The following is a 15,894-nucleotide window of genomic DNA, read 5'->3' as shown; positions in this document are numbered from 1 at the left end:
GAGTAATGCAGTAAGAATGATGACATGATGTAGACAAGATCTATTCATGTAGGAATAAACCCCATCTTGTTATCCTTAATAGCAGCGATCAATACATGTCTTGCTGCCCCTTCTGTCACTGGGAAAGAACACCGCACGATTGAACCCATCACAAAGCACCTCCTCCCATGGCAAGAAAAATCGATCTAGTCGGCCTAACTAGACCAAAGATTCGAAGAAGAGATATGAGGCTATAAATAATCATGCATATAAGAGATCAAAACTCAAATAACTTTCATGGATAAATAGATCTGATCATAAACTCAAAGTTCATCGGATCCCCACAAACACACTGCAAAAAAGAGTTACATCAAATAGATATCCAAGAGACCATTGTATTGAGAATCAAAAGAGAGAGGGAGAGGAAGCCATCTCGCAACTGCCTACGGACCCGTAGGTCTACAATGAACTACTCACGCATCATAGGAGAGGCACCAACGAGGATGATGAAGCCCTCCGTGATGGTGTCTAGATTGGATCTTGTGGTTCGGGAACTTGCGGTAGCTGGAATTGTGTTTCGTTGACTCCCCTAGGGTTTCTGGAATATTTGGGTATTTATAGGGCAAAGAGGCAGTGTGTGAGGCCATCGAGGTGAGGAGAACCCACCAGGGCGTGCCCAGGTGGGCTGTGCCCCCCTTGGGGTACCCCTCTGGTACTTCTTTCGCCCATGTTGTTCCTTCTGGTCCATAAAAAATCTCCAAAAAGTTTCGCTGCGTTTGGACTCCCTTTGGTATTGATTTTCTGTGATGTAAAAAACAAGCAAAAAACAACAACTGGCACTCGACACTATGTCAATAAGTTAGTCCCAGAAAATGATATAAAGTTTCTATAAAATGATTGTAAAACATCCAAGAATGATAATATAACAACATGGAACAATAAAAAATTATAGATACGTTGGAGATGTGTCAGCATCCCCAAGCTTAATTCCTGCTCGTCCTCGAGTAGGTAAATGATAAAAACGGAATTTTTGATGTGGAATGCCGCCTAACATGTTCATCACGTATTCTTTTCTTTTGTAGGATGGACATTTGGACTTTTATATGATTCAAAGCAATAGTCTAGTTTTGACATGAAGATTTCAATACTCAAGCATATCAACAAGCAACCATGTCTTTCAAAATATCAACACTAAAGAAAGTTATCCCTAGCCCATCATGCTCAATCATTGATCCATTGATGAAACACACTCACATATTACCTACATCCAATGCTCAAGTACGATCATAGTGCCCCTTAGTTGGTGCTTTATAGGAGAAGATGGAGACTCAAGTAAAAATAAAAATTAAATAAAGTAAATAGATAGGCCCTTCGCGAAGGGAAGTAGGGATTTGTAGAGGTGCCAGAGCTCAAAGAAAAAATTGAGAGATAATTTTTTTGAGAGGTATACTTTTCCCGTCAATGAAAAAGACCGAGTAATTCCCAACACTTTCCATGCTAGATATATCATAGGCAGTTCCCAAATAGAAAATAAACTTTATTCCATTTTCCACCATTCTTTCACAATCCATGGCTAGCTGTATCCACGGGTGCCTTCCATACCAACACTTTCTAAGGAATTTATTGTTTGACAACATAAACTAAATTTCTTTTTCATTTCGAGACTGGGCATCCCTATTACCGCCGTACTCTCGTGCAATGATAAGTGGATAAAAACTCATCTTGAGAATAACACATCTAGCATGGAAAATATTAGCCACCCCGTGGCGCTTCATGAGCGGTACGAGCACACAAAAAGGAATTTTATTTTGAAAATTCAAGGTGGCACATACATATTTGCTTAGAACGGCACGGAAATACTGCATATAGGTAGGTATGGTGTACTCATATATCAAAATTGGGTTTAAGGATTTTGGATGCACAAGTAGTATTTCTACTTAGTACAAGTGGAGGCTAGCAAATAGATTGAGAAGCAACCAACCAAGAGATGAAAAGTCACATAAGCGAGCATTAAGCATAACTAACACCAAATAATGCACCAGAAGTAGGATGTAATTTCATTGCATAACTATTGAGTTTCGTTCTTGCATAGGGAATCAGAAACCTTAACACCAATATTCTTACTAAAGCATAATTACTCACTAACATGACTCACATATCACTATCATCATATCTCAAAACTATTACAAAGAATCAAGTTTATTTTGTCCAATGATCTTCATGAAAGTTTTAGTTACATCCCTCTTGAATATCTAACACTTTGGGACTAGTTTCATATGTTGCTTTTGACAAGCTCAAATAAATTTAAGTGAAGAACATGAGCATAAAAATTTTCTTCTCTCAAAATAATATAAGTGAAGCATGAGAGAATTTCTTCAAGAATTTTACTAACTCACAAATAAATATAAGTGAAGCATGAGAGCATTTCCTCAAAATTATTAAAGCACACCATGCTCAAAAAGATATAAGTGAGCACTAGAGCAATTCCATAGCTCAAAAAATTTAAGTGAAGCATACAGAGCAGTTATAGCATAATTTTGGCTCTCTTAAATAGGTGTGTCCAGCAAGGATAGATGACACAAACTAAAAAGAAAAACAAGAAAAGACTCATATAATACAAGACGCTTCAAGCAAAACTCATGATATGTGACGAATACAAATATAGGTCCAAGTAAAATACCGATGGTCGTTAGAAGAAAGAGGGCATCCCCAAGCTTAGTTGCTTGTTCCTCTTTGGATAATAACTTGAGGTGCCATGGGGCATCCCAAGATTAGGCTCTTCTTACTCCTTATTCCTTCATCCATCGTGATCTCACCCAGAACTTGAAAACTTCAATCACACAAAACTCAACAAAACCTTCGTGAGATCCGTTAGTATAACAAAGCAAATCACCACTCTAAGTACTGTTGCAAACCCATTCATATTTTATTTTTGCATTATATATACTATATTCTAACTTTACAATGGCTTATATCCTCCAATACAAACCATAGAATCATCAAAAGAAGCACACAACGCAAAGGAAACATAATATGTCAATAATAGAACAATCTGTAGTAATCTGAAAACTTTGTATACTTCTGTAACTCCAAAAATTCTGAAAAATTAGGACAACGTAGAAAATTTGTATATAAATCTTGTGTAAAATGTTCAGAATTTTATCATGCTTCTGTGATTTTTAATAATTCTGTTACTGACACACAATGATACTGTTTTTAACAAGATCAAATCAACTATCACCCAACATGATCCTAAATGCTTTACTTGGCACAAACACTAAATAAAATATAAAAACCACAATCATAACAGTAGAATAATTGTGCAAACACTCAAGAACAGAAAGAAAAAGGTAAAAATAAAATTTATTCATTGGGTTTCCTCCCAACAAGCGCTATCGTTTTATGCCCCTAGCTAGGCATAATGCATAGATTCAAGTGTTATCGTCGATCTTTAGTTCTAGATCCATAGGATGCATTCATGATTGATGCATATGGTGGATTAATTCTTGTTCTAGGGAAGTGTTTAATGCCCTTTCTTAGTGGAAATTGAAATCAATATCACATCAATCACGTATCAGCATCCGCAAGCTTAATATTTCCTTCTTTCATATCAATCACGACACCTATAGTGCGTAAAAACGGTCTACCAAGTATAATAGGACAAGACGGATTGGAATCAATATCAATAACAATGAAGTAGATGGGCACATAATTCCTATTTGCAAGAATAAGAACATCATTAATTCTTCCCGTAAGCTTTTTAATGGTAGAATCCGCCAAGTGCAAATTAAGAGAACATTCTTCAATATCGGTAAGACCAAGCACAACACATAAAGATTTCGTAATTATGGAAACACTAGCACACAAAAACATAAAGAAAAACACTCATAATTTTTAATCTTGACTTTGATAGTAGGTTCCCATTCATCATGTAATTTTCTAGGAATTGAAATCTCTAATTCCAACTTTTCTTCTAAAGCTTTCATCATGGCATCTACGATATGTTTAGTAAAAGCTTTATTTTGCTCATAAGCATGGGGTGAATTTATCATGGATTGCAAAAAGAAATACAATCAATAAAAGAACAATTATCATAATTAAAGTCTTTGTAATTCAAAAGAGTGGGCACATCACTAGTGAAAGTTTTGACCTCTCCAAACCTACTTTTATCAATTTTCTCAACAAGATTTTCACCCTCTGAATTATCAGGACACCTTCTAGCTAAAGTTTAATCTTCTTTAGTCCCTTTATCATCAATTTTAATTTTATTAAACAAGTAATTAATAGAAGAAACACCAATCATTTTAAGATCTTCATCATTTTTATGAAAGCAATCACTAGAAAACGTTGTTTCTACAAAAAATTCTCTTTTAGCTCTAAGCATAGCGGTTCTTTTCATACTTTCATCCATAGAAACATATAAAGCTTTAATTGATTCATCAACCTTAGGTACAACAATTTTCAACGTGAGATTTTCTACGTCGTAAGAAATTCTATCAATGCTTCTAGACATATCATCAATCTTATTCAATGTTTTTCTATCGTAGTATTGAAAGCTTTTTGAGCATTGATAAATTCTTTAATATTATTCTCAAGATCAGAGGTGTTCCTATTATTATTGTAAGAAGAATTACCATAAGAATTACCATAATTATTAGAGGAACTTCTAGGAAAAGGCCTATTACCTCTATAAGCATTGCTATTAAAAAAAATCGCGAGACAAAATTCACATCTATGGGATCACTACTTTGCTCAATCAGAGTAGACAAAGGCACATCATTAGGATCAATAAGAGGACTTTTATTAGCAACCAACTTCATAAGAGCATCAACTTTTTCACTCAAAGTACTAATTTCTTCGACCGAATTAACCGTTTTACTAGTAGGTGCTTGATGCCTGCTAGAACTACCTCGGTATTTCCCCAAAGAGGAAGGGATGATGCAGCACAACGACGGTAGGTATTTCCCACAGTGATGAGACCAAGGTTATCGAACGAGTAGGAGAACCAAGAACACCACGTAAACAACACCTGCACACAAATAACAAATACTCGCAACCCAACCTATTAAAGGGGTTGTCAATCCCTTTAGGGTAACGGCGCCAGAAATTTGCAAACAGACGTGAGAGAGTTGTAAATATTGATAGATCGAACGCCAAATAAAATAAAGTGCAGCAAGGTCTTTTTGTATTTTTGGTTTAGTAGATCTGAAAATAAAAGCAAATAAAAATAGATCACAAAGGCAAATATATTAAAGAAGAGACCGGGGGCCGTAGGTTTCACTAGTGGCTTCTCTCAAGAAAAATAGCAAATGGTGGGTAAACGAATTACTATTGGGCAATTGATAGAACTTCAAATAATCATGACGATATCCAGGCAATGATCATTATATAGGCATCACGTCCAAGATTAGTAGACCCCTGGATCTACTACTATTACTCCACACATCGACCGCTATCCAGCATGCATCTAGTGTATTAAGTTCATGGAGAAACGGAGTAATGCGATAAGATCGATGACATGATGTAGACAAGATCTATTTATGTAGAAATAGACCCATCTTGTTATCCTTAATGGCAACGATACATACGTGTCGGTTCCCCTTCTGTCACTGGGATCAAGCACCGTAAGATCGAACCCATCACAAAGAACCTCTTCCCATTGCAAGATAAATAGATCAAGTTGGCCAAACAAAACCCAAATATCGGAGAATAAATACGAGGCTATAATCAATCATGCATATGAGATATCAAAGAAACTCAAATAACTTTCATGGATAGAAAGATAGATCTGATCATAAACTCAAAGTTCATCGGATCCCAACAAACACACCGCAAAAGAATTACATCATATGGATCTCCAAGAGACCATTGTATTGAGAATCAAACGAGAGAGAGGAAGCCATCAAGCTACTAACTACGGACCCGAAGGTCTACAAAGAACTACTCAGGCATCATCGGAGAGGCACCAATGGAAGTGGTGAACCCCTCCATGATGGTGTCTAGATTGGATCTGGTGGTTTTGGACTCTGCGGCGGATGGAATCGATTCTTGTCGACTCCCCTAGGGTTTCTGGAATATTGGGGTATTTATAGAGCAAAGAGTCGGTTCAGGGGGCACCCGAGGTGGGCACAACCCACCAGGGCGTGCCTGGTCCTCCAAGCGCGCCTTGGTGGGTTGTGCTCCCGTCGAGCACCCCCCATGCGCTTCTCCGGCCCATTGGATGTCTTTTGGTCCAAAAAAATCCTCAAAAAGTTCCGCTACATTTGGACTCCGGTTGGTATTGATTTCCTCCGATGTAAAAAACATGCAGAAAACAACAACTAGCACTTGGCACTATGTTAATAGGTTAGTACCAAAAAATGATATAAAATGACTATAAATGATTATAAAACATCCAAGAATGATAATATAACATCATGGAACAATCAAAAATTATAGATACATTGGAGACGTATTAGTGCTCTTTCGGTATGCCATTGTGAATAATTAGCCATAATATTATCAAGCATTTTAGTAGCTTCACCCAAAGTAATTTCCATAAAAGTACCACCCACGGAGGAATTTAAAAGATTTGTAGAAACAAAATTCAATCCCACATAAAAATTTTGTATGTTCATCGGAAGATTTAAACCATGAGTAGGACAATTTCTTAGCATCAATTTCATTCTTTCCCAATATTGCTCAACATGTTCATGCTCAAGTTGCTTAAAATTCATGATTTGAGTTCTAAGCAAAATAATTTTCGCAGGCAGAAAATACTTAGTAATAAAAGCATCTTTGCACTTATCCCAAGAATCAATACTATTGTGAGGCAAAGAAGAAAACCAATTTTTTGCATGATTCGCAAAGAGAACGGAAATAATTTCAACTTCACAATATCATTGTCCACATCTTTTTTCTTTTGCGTATCACATAATTCTACGAAGGTGTTTAGATGGGACATGGCATCCTCATTAGGAGTACTAGAAAACTGATCTTTCATAACAAGATTAAACAAAGTGGCATTGATATCACAAGATTCCGCACTAGTGCGGGAGGAGCAGTCAGAGTGCTAATAAAATCATTATCATTGGTATTGGGAAAATCACACAACTTGTTATTTTGTTGAGACATCGTGACTACACAAACAAGATTGCACACAAAAACAGATCTGATGAGAAAACGACGAACGAAAAAGAGGGCGAATAAAACGACAAATTTTTGTGAAGTGGAGGAGATGAAAATGAGAGGCAAATGGCAAATAATGTAAATTGCAAGGAAATGAGATTTATGATTAGGAACTTGATAGATGTTGATGATGTCTCACCAGCAACGGCGCCAGAAATTCCTTTTGATGCGGCTTGAACTACATTGGTATTTCCTCAAAGAGGAAGGGATGATGCAACACAGGTACGATAGGTATTTCCCTCAGTTATGAAACCAAGGTATCAATCTAGTAGGAGAACCAAGCAACACTATGTAAATGGTACCTGCACACAAAGAACAAATATTTGCAACCCGACGCTTATGAGGGGTTGTCAATCCCTCTTACGGGCAACGGCGTAGGAAATTGTCAAGTTGACGGGATAAAATTGTGATAGATTGGATAAATAGATCTCGATAAAACACGAAATAAAATAAGTAACAAAACAGTGCGGCAAGGTGATTTTGGTTTTTTTGAATAATAGATTTGAAAATAAAAGCAAATAAAAATATATCTCAAAGCAAATATGATAAAGAATAGACCCGGGGGCCGTAGATTTCACTAGTGGCTTCTCTCAAGAAATAGCACACATTGGGTAAACAAATTACAGTTGGGCAATTGATAGAACCTCAAATAATTATGACGATATCCAAGCAATAATCAATATATAGGCATCACGTCCAAGATTAGTAGACCAACTCCTACCTGCATCTACTACTATTACTCCACACATCACCCGCTATCCAAAAGCATCTAGTGTATTAAGTTCATGGAGAAACTGAGTAATGCAATAAGAATGGTGACATGATGTAGAACAGATCTATTCATGTAGGAATAAACCCCATCTTGTTATCCTTAATAGCAACGATCAGTACATGTCTTGCTGCCCCTTATGTCAATGGGAAAGAACACCGCACGATCGAACCCATCACAAAGCACCTCTTCACGTGGCAAGAAAAATTAATCTAGCCGGCCAAACTAAACCAAAGGTTCGAAGAAGAAATATGAGGCTACAAATAATCATGCATATAAGAGATCGAAACTCAAATAACTTCCATGGATAAATAGATCTGCTCCTAAACTTAAAGTTCATCGGATCCCAACAAACACACCACATAAAAGATTTACATCAAATAGATCTCCAAGAGACCATTGTATTGAGAATCAAAAGAGAGAGAGGAAGCCATCTAGCTACTGCCTACGGACCGTAGGTCTACAATGAACTACTAACGCATCATCGGAGAGGCACCAATGAGGATGATGAACCCCTCCGTGATGGTGTCTAGATTGGATCTCGTGGTTCTGGAACTTGCGGCGGCTGGAATTGTGTTTCGTCGACTCCCCTAGGGTTTCTGAAAAATGATATAAAGTTGCAATAATATGATTGTAATAATATAACAACACAGAACAATCAAAAAGTATAGATACGTTGGAGATGTATCAGTTACCGTGGTGAAGGCTTTCGGGTGGTGAAGGTCTCCGCGTGATGAAGTTTTATAGCCTGTTCATGAAGAAAGATGAACTCAGGCCGGATCTATTTTGCGCAGAAAACATATGCACACCTTGATGCACTCTTCGGGCTCATCCTGGAGTTTGAATGATTCGATCAACATAAAATTTTGAGGGATTGTTCACAACACAAATGCGCATGGGATCAATCGTTGGATCATCCAAAGGATGTAGGAGTTGCCCTCTGGACTAGGTTTTCCGAGCTCGCGCGGATTCCTGTCTAGATTTGTTTGGGTCTTAATATTTCTGAGATTGCCAGAGACTCATAGATTGGATCACGCTGAAATTTTGAGGGGTTATTTTAGACTTAATTTTGCACATCACTTTGAAGGAATCGTCAAAATGATGCTCAAGGAGGTGGCGGTGACGAAAATGAATCTGTTGTCTAGAAAATTCTGTAGGTCACGCAAATGCTGCATTGATGTTGAGCCCTCGACCTCCATGGATGATCCTCCATGGTGCCGGTTGAGATTGAAGTTGTTTATGATGAAGCATCTCATTTGAACATGGTATCTACACACACCAGGCCCCTACCTGGCGTGCCAAAAGACGGAGCAGATTTTCGTCAGATCCCTGCACCCTACATAGGGTTTCTCATGGGGTGGAGTGCATAGAGGATCAGATTGGGTTACACACAGGACAAGAATTTACCCAGGTCCAGGCCTCCATGGTGGAGTAATACCCTACATCATGCACATCTAATTTTATTGATATGGCCTCGTATGAGGTATACATGAGTTGGATTGGTACTTGGGAGCCCCTACCTCACCTTATATAGATGGGTGTGGGCTAGGGTTACATGGCCCAAGTTGCTTTGTATGGCTTCATACCCAAGTTATCTACTAGAGTACATGTCTTGTGGTACAAGTAGTGTATATGTTTCTGGAGGAGGCCCACCATTTATGGTGAGGGGCCTAGGTTACCTCTGGGCTCTGAGACCATCCAGGCGACCTTGTTCCTTGATACGTCCATTTTACATCATGCTTTTATATTGATATTTATTGCATTATGGGATGTTATTACACATTATATCAATATACTTATGCCTATTCTCTCTTATTTTACAAGGTTTACATGAAGAGGGAGAATGTCGACAGCTGGAATTCTGGACTGGAAAAGGAGCAAATATTAGAGACCTATTCTGACAACTCCAAAAGTCCTGAAACTTCATGGAGAAATTTTTGGAATATATAAAAAATATTGGGCAAAGAAAGCACGAGAGGGGGGCCACCAGCCAGCCAAAAGGGTGGAGGGCGCGCCCTACCCCCCTGGGCGCCCCCCGTCCTTGTGGGTCCCCTAGTAGGCCTCTGACGCCCATCTTATGCTATATGGTGTATTTTTACCTAGAAAAAAAATGAGAAGGAAGCTTTCGGGATGATGCACCGCCGTCTCTAGGCGGAACTTGGGCAGAACCAATCTAGGGCTCCGGCGGAGCTGTTCTGCCGGGGAAACTTCCCTCCGGGAGGGGGAAATTGAAGCCATTGTCATCACCAATGATCCTATCATCGAGAGGGGGTCAATCTCCATCAACATCTTCACCAGCACCGTCTCCTATCGAACCCTAGTAAATCTCTTGTATCCGATCTCTGTCTCAAAACCTCAGGTTGGTACCTGTGGGCCGGGTTGCTAGTAGTGTTGATTACTCCTTGTAGTTGATGCTAGTTGGCTGTAGAAGATAATATTTTCAGATCCTGAATGATAATTAATACTCCTCTGATTATGAATATTAATATGCTTTGTGAGTAGTTATGTTTGTTTTTGAGGACATGGGAGAAGTCTTGTTATAAGTAATCATGTGAATTTGGTATTTGTTTGATATTTTGATGAGATGTATGTTGTCTCTCCACTAGTGGTGTTATGTGAACGTCGACTACATGACACTTCACCATTATTTGGGCCTAGGGGAAGGCATTGGGAAGTAATAAGTAGATGATGGGTTGCTAGAGTGACAGAAGCTTAAACCCAGGTTTATGCGTTGCTTCGTAAGGGGCTAATTTGGATCCATATGTTTCATGCTATGGTTAGATTTACCTTAATTGTCCTTCCGTAGTTGCGGATGCTTGCGAGAGGGGTTAATCATAAGTAGGAGGCTTGTCCAAGGAAGGGAAGCACCCAAGCACCGGTCCACCCACATATCAAATTATCAAAGTAATGAACGTGAATCATATGAGCATGATGAAAACTAACTTGAAAACAATTCCCATGTGTCCTCGGGAGCGCCTTGCTTTATATAAGAGTTCGTCCAGGCTTGTTCTTTGCTACAAAAAGGATTGGGCCACCTTGCTTCACCTTGTTTACTTTTGTTACTTATTACCCGTTACGAATTATCTTATCACACAACTATCTGTTACCGATAATTTCTGTGCTTGCAGATAATACCTTGCTGAAAACTGCTTGTCATTTCCTTCTGCTCCTCGTTGGGTTTGACACTCTTATTTATCGAAAGGACTGTGATAGATCCCCTATACTTGTGGGTCATCAAGACTCTTTTTTGGCGCCATTGCCAGGGAGTGAAGCCCCTTTGGTAAGTGGAATTTGGTAAGGGAACATTTATATAGTGTGCTGAAATTTATATAGTGAAGCGCCTCCCCGATGATGCGTTAGTAGTTCTTGGTAGACCTTCGGGTCCGTAGTTAGTAGCTAGATGGCTTTCTCTCTCTTGCTGAGTTCTCAATATAATGGTCTCTTGGAGATCCATATGATGTAACTCTTTTTGCAGTGTGTTTGTTGGGATCTGATGAACTTTGAGTTTATGATCAGTCATATCTTTTTATATCCATGAAAGTTATTTGAGTTTCTTTGATCTCTTATTTGCATGATCTCTTATAGCCTCGTATTTCTTCTCCGATATTTGGGTTTTGTTTGGCCAACTTGATCTATTTATCTTGCAATGGGAATAGGTGCCCGGTAGTGGGTTCAATCTTATGGTGCTTGATCCCAGTGAAAGAAAGGGAACCGACATGTTTGTATCATTGCTACTAAGGATAAACGATGGGGTCTATCTCTACATAGATAGATCTTGTCTACATCATGTCATCGTTCTTATTGCATTACTCCATTTTCCCATGAACTTAATACACTAGATGCATGCTGGATAGCGGTCGAGGTGTGGAGTAATAGTAGTAAATGTAGGCAGGAGTCGGTCTACTAATCTTGGACGTGATGCGTATGTAATGATCATTTCCTGGATATCATCATAATTATTTGAGGTTCTATCAATTGCCCAACAGTAATTTGTTTACCCACTGTTTGCTATCTTTCTCAAGAGAAGCCACTAGTGAAACCTACGGCCCCCGGGTCTTCTTTCTCATATATTTGCTTGCGATCTACTTTTCCTTTGCATTTTTATTCAGATCTATTAATCCAAAAATACAAAAATACTTTGCTGCACTTTATTTTATTTATGATCTATTATTTCAATCTACTACACATTTCTGGCATCGTTACCCGAAAGGGATTGATAACCCCTTTAACACGCCGGGTTGCGAGGTGTTGTTATTTGTGTGCAGGTGTTGTTTACGTTGTGTTCCTTGGTTCTCCTACTGGTTCGATAACCTTGGTTTAATCACTGAGGGAAATACCTACCTTCATTGTGCTACACCATCCCTTCCTCTTTGGGGAAATACCGACGTAGTCCTAGCAGACAGGAGGTTTCTGGCGCTATAGTTAGAATTTTTGGAGTTACAGAAGTATTCGAAATAGTCAGATTTGTACAAACTGTTCTGTTTTGACAGATTCTGTTTTATTTGTGTTGTGTGCTTATTTTCATGGCTCTATGGTTTTCTTTGATGAGTTTTTTGCCATAAAAAAGTTGGAATATAGTAGATATAATACAAAAACAAAATATGAATTGGTTTGATACAACACTTATAGTAGTGATTTATTATTCTTATATTAACGGATCTCACGAAGGTTTTGTTGAGTTTTGTGTGGTTGAAGTTTTCAAGTTTTGGGTTAGCTTACGATGGATGAAGGAAGGATCGAAGAGCCTAATATTGGGGATGCCCCGGCATCCCAAGCCATTATCCAAGAATGAGCAACCAACTAAGCTTGGGGATGCCGCTGAGTGGCATCCCCGCTTTCTTCCAACGACCATCGGTATTTTACTCGAAACTATATTTTTATTCATCACATGATATGTGTTTTGCTTGGAGCGTCTTGTATGATATGAGTCTTTGCTTGTTTTATTTTGTGTTTTAATTCATCAATCCTTGCTAGACACACCTATTTGAGAGAGCCAAAATTATGTCATGACTTGTTAGAATTTCTCTCTATGTTTCACTTAATTTTTTTATGAGCAATGGACTTGGTCTAGTGCTTCACTTATATCTTTTTGAGAACGGTGTGCTTAGTATTTTTGAAGAAATTCTCTCTTGCTTCACTTAGATTTATTTGAGAGTTAGTAAAATTTTCAAGATATTCTCTCTTGCTCCACTTAAATTATTTTTAGAGAAAGAAAATTTGTTATGCCCATGATCTTCACTTATATTTGTTTGAGCTTATGAAAAGCAACACATGAAAATTAGTCCCAAAGTGATAGATATCCAAGAAGGATAAAGAAAAAGAAAAAAAATGTCATGAAGATCATTGGACAAAATAAAATTGATTCTTAGTAATAGTTTTGAGATATGATGATGTGATATGTGAATCATCTTGATGAGTAATTATGCTTTAGTAAGAATATTGGTGTTAAGCTTTGTGATTCCCTTTGCAAGTACGAAAGTCAATAGTCATGCAATGAAATTATATCCTACTTATGGTGCATTATTAAGTGTTATTTATGCTTAATGCTTGCTTATGAGATTATTCGTTTCTTAGTTGGTCGCTTCCCAATCTTTTGCTAGCCTTCATTTTGCACTAAGTATGATCACTACTTGTGCATCCAAAAACCTTTAAACCAGTTTTGCCACATGAGTCCACTATATCTACCTATATGCGGTATTCTTTTGCCGTTCCAAGCAAATTTGCATGTGCCATCTCTAATTTTCAAAATAAACTTCTCTTTTGTGTGTTTGTTTCGCTCGCGGAGCGATGAGGGGTGGCTAATATTTTCCATGCTAGATGTGTTATTCTCAAGATAAGTGTTTATTCACTTATCATTGCACGAGAGTAAGGCAAAGGTATTAGGGATGCCCAGTCCCAAAATGCAAAAATGAATTTACTTTATGTTGTCAAATAATAAATTCCTTGGAAAGTGTTGGTATGGAGGGCACCCGTGGATACGGTTAGCCATGGAAAGTGAAAGTTATGGTGGAAAAAGGAATAAACTTTATTTTCTGTTTGGGAACCGCCTATGATATATCTATGCATGGAAAGTATTGGGAACTCTAAGTCGTTTACATTGGTGGGATGGATACACCTCTCAAAATGTTTTTATCTCTAAGTTTTTCGCTTTGAGCTCTGGCACCTCTACAAATCCCTACTTCCCTCTGCGAAGGGCCTTTCTTTTACTTTATCAATTTTTATTTTGAGTCTCCATGTTCTCTTATAAAAAGCACCAACTACGAGGCAATATGATCATACTTAAGTATTGGGTGTAGCTAATATTCGAGTGTGTTTCATGAATGGATCAATGTTTGAGCATGATGGGCTAGGGATAACTTATTTTAGCATTGACATTTTGAAAGACATGGTTGCTTGTTGATATGCTTGAGTATCTAAATTATTATGTCGAAACTAGACTATTGCTTTGAATCACATAAAAATTCCAAATGTCCATGCTATAAAGAAAAGAATATGATATGACATGTTAAACATCACTCCACATAAAAAATTCTGTTTTATCACTTAGCTACTCAAGCACGAGTAGGAGTTAAGTTTGGGGATGCTGATACGTCTCCAACGTATCTATAATTTTTGATTGTTCCATGCTGTTTTATTATCAATCTTGGATGTTTTATAATCATTTTATAGTCATTTTATATGATTTTTTGGTACTAACCTATTGACATAGTGCCAAGTGCCAGTTCCTATTTTTCCGTGTTTTTTACATCACGGAAAATCAATATCAAATGGAGTTCAAATGCCACAAAACTTTACGGAGAGTTCTTATGGACCAGAAGGAACATGTTGGGCCCTGGTTGCACCTGGGGGGAGTCCCGAGGAGGGGACAACCCACCAGGGCGCGCCAGGAGGAACAGGCGTGCCTTGGTGGGTTGTGCCCACCTCGGGTTTCCCCCGTACCGTCTCTTTTCTCTACAAATACCCCAAAAATACCAGAACCCTAGAAGCGTCGACGAAATATTCATCCAGCCGCCGCAGAGTCCAGAACCACCAGATCCAATCTAGACACCTTCTCGGGTGGGATTCACCACCTCCGTTGGTGCCTCTCGGATGATGCGTGAGTAGTTCTTTGTAGACCTTCGGGTCCGTAGTTAGTAGCTAGCTGGCTTTCTCTCTCTCGCTGAATTCTCAATACAATGGGCTCTTGGAGATCCATATGATGTAACTCTTTTGCGATGTGTTTGTTGGGATCTGATGAACTTTGAGTTTATGACCAGTCATATCTTTTATATCCATGAAAGTTATTTGAGTTTCTTTAATCTCTTATTTGCATGATCTCTTATAGACTCGTATTTCTTCTCCGATATTTGGTTTTTTTGGCCAACTTGATCTATTTATCTTGCAATGGGAAGAGGTGCCCGGTAGTGGGTTCGATCATATGGTGCTTGATCCCAGTGACAGGAAGGGAACCGACACGTATGTATCATTGCTACTAAGGATAAAACAATGGGGTCTATCTCTACATAGATAGATCTTGTCTACATCATGTCATCGTTCTTATTGCATTACTCCATTTTTCCATGAACTTAATACAATAGATGCATGCTGGATAGTGGTCGACGTGTGGAGTAATAGTAGTAGATGCAGGCAGGAGTCGGTATACTAATCTTGGACGTGATGCCTATGTAATTATCATTGCCTGGATATCGTCATAATTACTTGAGGTTCTATCAATTTCCCAACAGTAATTTGTTTACCCACTGTTTGTTATCTTTCTCGAGAGAAGCCACTAGTGAAACCTATGGCCCCCGGGTCTTCTTTCTCATATATTTGCTTGCGGTCTACTTTTCCTTTGCATTTTTATTCAGATCTATTAAACCAAAAATACAAAAATACTTTGCTGCACTTTATTTTATTTATAATCTATTATTTCAATCTACTACAAATTTCTGGCGTCGTTACCTGAAAGGGATTGACAACCCCTTTAACACGTCAGGTTG

The sequence above is a fragment of the Triticum aestivum genome, chromosome 5A, assembly GCF_018294505.1.
Source record: "Triticum aestivum cultivar Chinese Spring chromosome 5A, IWGSC CS RefSeq v2.1, whole genome shotgun sequence".
Classification (NCBI taxonomy): Eukaryota; Viridiplantae; Streptophyta; class Magnoliopsida; order Poales; family Poaceae; genus Triticum; species Triticum aestivum.
Note: the sequence above shows the minus strand (reverse complement) of the source record.